Here is a 9,088-nt window from a genome sequence, read left to right on the forward strand (position 1 = left end):
AGCAAGACATTTAATTACATTTCAATACAGTTCATATAACTCACTCCTCTTCATTAATTGACTCATCAGACAAATACAAGAGCCTGTTCATTACTTCTAATAGAATGTTATCTCTTCCTGTTATTACTATTTTGATTTATGATCTGAATTTTAACTACTTCTTGTTATATTGTTTTGTTTGATTTCTTGATGTCATAATTATTTCTATTAATCCCATTGACCTTTATTATTTTCATTTCATCTTGTGTTTGACACTTGTTTCTCTCTAATATGTTTTGTTTTAAAGATGGATATAACAAAAGAAGACAAAATTCATGTATTTCAAATCAGGAACCTCTTGTTCATCCTTGTTTTGTCAAGACTTTTCAAAATAAAACCTTTTCAAATTGCAGATAAAATGACATACATCCAGATCTACTACTCTTTAGCTATATCTTCAACATGTGTATTGTTATCCAATATGATTGGAAGTAGGCAAGTGAGCAGGATTCATAACAGAAAGAGATAGTTGTATTAATAATATGTCATGATGTATTACTTTTGTGTTTTACAAAATTATATGAGCACAAAATATTTTGCTAGGAATCCTTCCAGTTCTTAATGTTTAAGCTTGATCCCTTAGTTTCATGGTAAATTTGCCTCTATCATTAAGACTTTAAAGGTGCCTCTGTATCTTACATCCTAAGATAATGTGCCTTTTCTGTTGTGCAAACTTTTAAAGCTGCCTTTCAGTCCTCTTCATCATAGCCAAACTTTCCTAGACAATAGTTTTCTAATTCATTACAATGTCTTCTGATCCTGATTCTACATATTAAACTAAACATATGAATTTTAACAAAGATCTCCTCCTTAGAAAATACAATACACTCTTTTTCTTTTCATGTTCTATAATGACACTTTAGTATTTTCTCTTTAGTTGGTGTTATTGGACTGCATATTTGTGTCCCCCAAAATTTGGATGTTGAAATCCTAACTGCTAAGCTGATGGTATTAGGTGGTGGGGCCCTTGAGAAGTGATTAGGTATGAGGATAGAACCCACATGGATGAGATTAGTTCTCTTATAAAACAGACCCCCATGGAGCCCTCTTTCTTTTTCCCACCACCATGTGAAGATAGAAGCAGCAGCTGCCAGTCTGCAACGTGGATGAGGGCCATCACTCAAACTTGACCATGCTGGCATTGTAATCTTGGATTTCTAGCACTCTGACCTTGGATGTCCAGCGATAAATAAGTGTTTGCATTTAAGTCACTGAGTCTATGGTAATTTTTTATAGCAACCCAAGCTGAATAAAACAGTGGTTATTTTCTTCTTAAAATTCTGTCTTCCTTTTGCTTTCTTTACTTCCCTATTTTCCTTCTGGCCATTTCTTCTTGGTTACATTTACGGACTTTTCTTCTGCTGCTTTTCTTTAGATGTATCTCTCAAGTCTTTTTTCCTTGATCGTATCTTTTCCTCAAAGATCTCTCCCCATCCATACTTATTGTTTTACGTACCCCTATTTTTTTTGAGAAATCCCTGAATTATACTTCTAACCCAAACTATTAGCTCCAGCCAATTTCCCATCAGATATTCAAAACTCAGAAAATCCCCAAATTAATGATTCTCTTGATAGCTTCTTCCTTATTTTGTGTCACAGTGAACTGCATTATCATTTAAAAATGTGTTCCAATATGGAAATAACTTTGTCTTATTTCCTTCAGCCATCATTTTTGGGGTGAGGGGTCCATAAAGACATCTCTATTCAAAGGCATAAAGAACCTTCTCTCCTGATCAATTGAAAAAGAAATATGTTTGAGAATTCATATTGGGACTAATTTTTCTTATTTATATGAATTAACTTTCATTTTCATACACTGAGTGAAATCAAAATTTTCAACAAAAATCAGGAATAGTTTTAAGCAAAATGATACTTTCTAAAATAATATGTAAGTTCCCTATCAGCTATATCCAGCACTGAGCTGACAGTCATAGGCCTTCTTGAAATGCACCTGATCTATCATGGCTGCAATAATCACAGGCCTTGCATAAATCCTCTAAGAGGAGCCAGGAAATGAATAAGATGTCTGCGCTCTATTTATAGCACACAAAGGTCAAGTTTCTAGCTTCACTGTTTATTTATCCAGTTTCTTACTGGCTGTCACAGATCTTGGACTGGGAACTCACAGAGGAGAGCAGCCACCCTCGGTACTCAATCAGAAAAATTAATTGGAGTTTAGGTAATGTGGAATGCTTTGATGGGTTGCACATGCAGCTACTTTAGTATTTTACACAAGCAGGTTGTAAGATTATAAGGCCGTGTTGAGAAATATATCACCCAGGAAATAATTAATTCTTGTATTTGAATATGTTCTAAGATACCTTCCTAATACCTTATGTTTATAATGAGGTCTATTTCCTTAACATACTTACTGAAACACAGGGCAAGATGGATTTGCCATCTTGCCAATTCTGGGTGAAAAATGTCAAAACTGTGTGTGTGTGTGTGTGTGTGTGTGTGTGTGTGTGTGCATTTGTGGAAGGGAACGTGTCGATGGAGAAAAGGAAGAAGGGAGAGAGAGGAAAAGGCAGTACCTGGCGGAAAGGAGAGGTGGCCAGGATGGCCAACTAGAAGTAGCTAGTGTGTGCAGCTCTCAGAGAGGAATGGATGGGATGAGCGCATAACCTTCAACTGAAACATTCAGGTACATGTGTTGGAACTAACCAGAGAATCAAATCGCTGTTCTCAACTCATGAAGAACAGAGAAAAGCAAGGCAAGACGACAGTTCACTCCGGAACAACATGGAGCCAGGGGTACCCTCTCCAGCCCAGGGATGTGGTGAGTGAATGAATGACTCCAGGAAATCATGCTTCTTCCATGGATCTTTGCAACCCTTGGATCAGGAGATCCCCTCATAAACCCACTCCAGCAGGGCAATCAGGCAGACACACAGAGCTATGTGGAGGCTTGGCAGAACAGACATTCAAGTACATGCAAAGACCCAGGAGCCTTAGCTATCCAGGCTTTCCAGGCTTCCTGGCAAAGGTAACTGCAACTCCAACAAAGAGGGAGGTTAGATCCCTGTACATAACTCTAGGAAAAGGGCTGAATCCAGGGGGCTGAGTGGCAATAGTCTGCAGGTCCCATTTCCACAGCATCTGATAAGACCCACTGGCTTGGAATTCCAGCCAGTCGGTGGTAGCAGCAGTGCACCTCCCTAAGACAGAGCTCCCAAGGGGAGCGGCAGGCTGTCCTCTTTGCTATTTGGGTGACTTAGCCATTCCAGCCTTTGGATTTTGGAGAGCCCAAGATGACCGGGGGCAGAAATGGTCCCCCAGAACAGCACAGCTGCTCCACCAAAATGTGGCCAAACTGCTTTTTTAAATGGCTCTCTGATCCCATTCTTCCTTACTGGGCAAGACCTCCCAAACAGGGTCTCCAGCCACCCCCACCAGTGCTCTCTAGCTGACAGAGATTTCAAACATCCCTGCGACAGAGATCCCAGAGGGTGAACCAGGCCACCATCTTTGCTATTTGGGTGAATTAGCTGTTTCGGCTTTTGGGCTTTGGAATGTCCAAGGCGACCAGGGACTGAAGTAGAACCACAGTACAGCACAGCTGCTCTATGAAAATGTGGCTAGACTGTTTTTTAAAGTTGGTCCCCTATCTCATTCCTCCTCATTGTATGGACCTCCCAGATCGGGTCTCTAGCCACTTCCTACAAGTGCTTTCAGGCAACAACATGTCCATATCTCCCTGGGATGAAGCTCTCAGAGGGAGGGGTAGGTTGTCATCTTTGCTGTTCTACAGCCTTTACAGTTGATACTTCTAGGTACTGGAAAATCTGAGGGGACTAGGGATTGGAGTGAGCCTGCAGCATACCACAGCAGCCCTACAGAAAATTGGCCAGACTGTTAAGTGAGTGCCCATTCCCATATCTACTCATCATGCAGGTCCTCCAGGCCCTGGCCTCCAGCAACCCCCTGCCAGAGCTACTGAGCCAGGAGCAGCTCTGCAACTTCCTGGACACAGACCCCAGGGCAACTGAAAGCTTCTCTGCCACTGCCTCTGCAGTGGAACTGCCCTTGCAACTCTCAGACTAATGAAGGAGCAAAGACCCTAAGTGCCTTAAACAAATCTCCAACAAGATGCAGGCAACACAGAAGGGGTCAGTCTGTCTCTCACAGGTCCCACGTACTCCCCACTGCTCATAACGAGACAGAAAAGCCTCCGCTTGGGCTCACAGCACAGATACTTCATCCTGGGCTGATTGTAGTGATTGCTGACCTACATCTCTCTGGAATGGAGCCTCCAGCAGACAAGCAAAAGACCCTTCGCCACAAGTTCCCTTCTGCTGCTGCCTCCAGGTTAGGGTAGTAACATAAACACTGAGATCACCCCAGAGTTGCAATGGGCAGCCCAGGGGTGCCAAGCTAAGCTCTACAGCCAGCATTCAAAGGGGAGAGGAACCCACACTCTCAGAGCATTGAGAGGGAACACAGCTGTAACTGTGAGGAAACATAGGGAAGCCACACAACTGAGCAAGAGTCTACCAACTGAGCAATATGTCTAAGTGTCCAAAGCTTCGGCCCTCAAAATACCTTCCTAACATACCCCCTCTGAAACCAAAGACAAGAAGTCAACTTCAAATAAAGACCATTCACAAAGCCTTAGTCTTGTGAAAACATCCAGAAAACGAGTCTATTGACTGCATTCAATCCATACTACACTTAAAGGAACACCCACATGCAGAGATCAAAAAGAATCAACATAAGAACTCCGGTAACTCAGATGGCCAGAGTGTTGTATGTCTTCCAAACAGCTGCATGAGCTCTCCAACAAGAGTTCTTAATCAGGCTGAATTGGCTGAAATGACAGAAATGGAATTCAGAATATGGACAGAAAAAAAGATCATTGAGATTCAGGAGAATGGTAAAACCCAAACCAAGGAAACTAAGAATCAGAATAAAATAATAAAAGAGCTGAAGTACACAACAGCAGGTATCAAAAAGATCCTGATGGATCTGACAGAGCTGAATCACACAATACAAGAATTTCACAATGCAATTACAAGATTTAACAGCAGAATAAACCATGCTGAGAAAAGGATCTCAGAACTTGAAGACTGGCTGTCTGAAATAAGGCAGTAAGAAAAAACTTAAAAAATAAAAAGGAAAGAAGAAAACCTCTGAGAAGTAGGAGATTACGTGAAGAGGCCAAATGTATGAATCACTGACACCCCTGAAAGGGTGAGCAAACAACTTGGAAAATATATTTCAGGATATTGTCCATGAAAATTTCCCCAACCTTGTTACAGAGGGGCTAAGAGTCAAATTCACTAAATATAGAGAACCCCTGCAAGATTCTACACAAGAAAATCATCTTCAAGACAGATAATCATCAGATTTTCCACCATTGAAATGAAAGAATGTTAAAGGCAGCTAGAGAGAAAGGGCAGGTCACTTACAAAGGGAACCCCATCAGACAAAAAATCAAATGTGTCAGCTGAAACCCTAAGAGCCAGAAAAGATTGGGGGCCTATATTCAACATTCTTAAAGAAAAAAATATCTTCTACCAAGAATTTCACATCCAGACAATTTAAGCTTCCTAAGCAAAAAATAAATAATATACTTTTCGGATAAGGTGATGATGAGGGAATTCATTACCACCAAACCAGCTTTACAAAGAGACTTTAAGAGAAGCACTAAATATAGAAGAAAAAAGATTGCTACCAGTTAATACAAAAACACTCTTAAATACACAGACCAGTTACAGTATAAAGCAACCACACCAACAAGCCAGAATATTAACCAGCTAACAACACAATTACAGGATCAAATCCACACATACTGACACGAATTTTGAATGTAAATGGACTAAATGCCCCATTAAAAAGCACAGAGTGGCACGATCTCATTCCAGTCAGAATGGCCATTATTAAAAAGCCAGAAAATAACAGATGGTGGTGAGGCTGCAGAGAAAAGGGAGCAGTTATACACTGTTGGTGGGAGTCTAAATTACATCGGCCATTGTGAAAAACAGTATGGTGATTCCTCAAAGGGCTAAAAGCAGAACTACCATTCAACCCAGCAATCCCATTACTGGGTATACAGACAGAGGAATATAAATCATTCTACAATAAAGACACATGCATGCAAATGTTCATAGCAGCACTCTTCACAATAGCAAAGACATGAAGTCAACCTAGATGCCATCAATAATAGACTGGATAAAGAAAATGTGGTACATATACACCATGGAATATTATGCAGCCATGAAAAGAAGTAGATCATGTCTTTTGTGGGAATATAAATGGAGCTGGAGGCTATTGTCTTTAGTAAAATAGGGTAGGAACAGAAAACCAAATATCACAAGTTTTCATTTATAAGTGGAAGCTAAATGATGAGAACTCATAAACACAAACAAGAGTACAATAGACACTGGGTTCTAGTTGAGGGTGGAGGGTGGGAGGAGGGAGTTGAGCGTAAAAGATAACTATTGGGTACTGAGTTTCATACCTGGGTGATGAAATATCTGTACAACAAACCCCCAGGACACAAGTTTATCTGTACAACAAACCTTCACATGTACCGTTGAACCTAAACTAAAAGTTAAAAAAAGAGAAAACATTTGTGTCAGTGCCAGAAATAAAGACACCAAAAATGTGCAAAAAAGAAAAAGACAGTAAAAAATTGGAAATAATTTTAAACTGACTTTCTAGTATTACCATATTATTCAACACTGCAACCATCTCTAACTCTTCCAAATCTTTTTCTACACCATCCTCTTTTCCACAGCATCTGTAGCTGTTTTAGTTGAGTCTTCCACCATTATATAGCCTTAAATGCTTAAAAAAAATCAAATATTAAATGTCCCTGCTTTGGTTTTTCTATTTATCACATGAATCAATCTATAACATACCCATAAGTTTGACTTTTTAACACACAAATGCGTTTATATTGCTTCACTTTAAAAATGATCCACTCTATCCCTAATAACTTAAACATAAAAATTAGAAGTCAATATTCCCTCACATGAAGACATACAAATGTCCAACAAGTATATGGAAAAGATATTTAACATTGCTAGTCATTACGGAAATGCAGATCAAAACCACAATGAAATATAATCTCACTCCAGTTAGGACAGCTAGTGTCAAAAAGACCAAAAACAACAAATGCTGACGAGAATGCAGAGAAAATGGAGCTCTTACATAGTGTTGTTGGGAATGCAAACTAGTATAGCCTCTTTGGAAAACAGTACAGAGGTTCCTCAGAAAACTAAAATAGAACTACCATATGATCCAGCAATCCCACTACTAAGCATGTATCCACAGGAGAGGAAGTCAGTATATAAGAGTGATATCTGCACCTCCATGTTTACTGCAGCACTAATCACAATAGACAAGATATGAAATAAACCCAGCTGTCCAAAAACAGATAGGTGGATAAGAAAATATGGTATATGTACTCAATGGAATGCTATTTATGCATAACAGGAATGCCAGCCCATCATTTGCAGCAATAAGATGGAACTGACTGACATTAAGTGAATAAGCCAGGAACAGAAAGTAAAACAATGCATGCTTTCACTCATATACAGGATTTTTTTTTAAAAAAAAAGCTTATCTTATATAAGGAAAAGTAGAGTAGAAGAAGCTTGGAAGGGAAGGGAGAAGAGGGGAATAGAGAGAATATTGTTAAAGGAAATAAAATTTCTGCTAGAAAAAAGCAGTAAGTTCTAGTGTTCCATAGCACCGTAGGATAACTATAGTAAACATTAATGTACATTTTCAAATAGCTAAAAGAGAGGACAGTAAACATTCCCAACACAAAAAATAATGAAGGTTTGGAATAATCGTGAATATGCAAATTACCCTGATCTGATCACTAAACATTGTATGTATTAAAATGTCACTATGTACCCCCAAAATATGTACAATCATTATGTGTCCATTTAAATCATCAATATCATTTCACATTTTGACCCTTACATGGGCCTCAATTAATAGACTGAATGTGAGATGACTGAGTGTAGAGAACATAAATATCTGTGAGTATGACAAAATACTTGTTTTACTTCAGGACAGATGTGGAAGTAGAATAAAAAATTGTTAGAAAAATATATCGCTTCTCGGCCTTTTGGCTAAGATCAAGTGTAGGAAAATATAAATATGTGTGTGGATAGTTTCTTTATAATTTAGATAAAAGTATTTGAGCAATACACTAGGCTATTATGCTTCTACTGGCATGATATATTTAATCTGTACAATGTACAGCAGCAGGATATAAGCAAAAATTAAACAAGAAATATGGCATTTCAAAAAGAGAAATGGCAGAGACACATTGGAAAGATAAATCTGCATTCCAATATCTCTGATGAACACAGACACAAAAATCCCCAACAAAATGCTGGCAAACCCAATTCAGAGGCGCATCAAAAAGTTAATTCACCACAGTCAAGAAGCCTTCACTCCTGGAATGCAAGATTGGTTCAACACACACAAATCAATAAATGTGGTTCACCATAAAAACAGACCTAGGGCCGGGCGCCGTGGCTCAAGCCTGTAATCCCAGCACTTTGGGAGGCCGAGACGGGAGGATCACAAGGTCAGGAGATCGAGACCATCCTGGCTAACACGGTGAAACCCCGTCTCTACTAAAAAATACAAAAAACTAGCCAGGCGAGGTGGCGGGCGCCTGTAGTCCCAGCTACTCAGGAGGCTGAGGCAGGAGAATGGCGTAAACCCAGGAGGCGGAGCTTGTAGTGAGCTGAGATCCGGCCACTGCACTCCAGCCTGGGCAACAGAGCTAGACTCCGTCTCAAAAAAAAACAAAAAAAAAAAAAAAAAAACAAAAACAAACAAAAAAAAACAGACCTAAAAACCAAAACAATATGATTATCTCAACAGATACAGAAAAGACCTTCAATAAAATTTGGTATCATTTTATGTCGTCAGAGGAACATATCTCAAAACAATAAGAACCATCTATGACAAACCCACAGCCATTATACCATATGGGCAAATGCTGGAAGAATCCCCCTTGAGAACTAAAACAAGACAAGGATGCCCACTCTCGCCATTCCTATTCAATATAGTACTGGAA

General features: G+C 39.4%; 1 pseudogene; it reads left to right on the top strand.

Annotated features, from left to right (window-relative positions):
• The first annotated feature begins 8,106 nt into the window (after positions 1-8,106).
• LOC115898943 lies at positions 8,107-8,229 on the top strand (annotated as a pseudogene).
• The last annotated feature ends 859 nt before the right edge of the window (positions 8,230-9,088 follow it).

Source organism: Rhinopithecus roxellana, chromosome 7 (genome assembly GCF_007565055.1).
Source record: "Rhinopithecus roxellana isolate Shanxi Qingling chromosome 7, ASM756505v1, whole genome shotgun sequence".
Taxonomy (NCBI): domain Eukaryota; kingdom Metazoa; phylum Chordata; class Mammalia; order Primates; family Cercopithecidae; genus Rhinopithecus; species Rhinopithecus roxellana.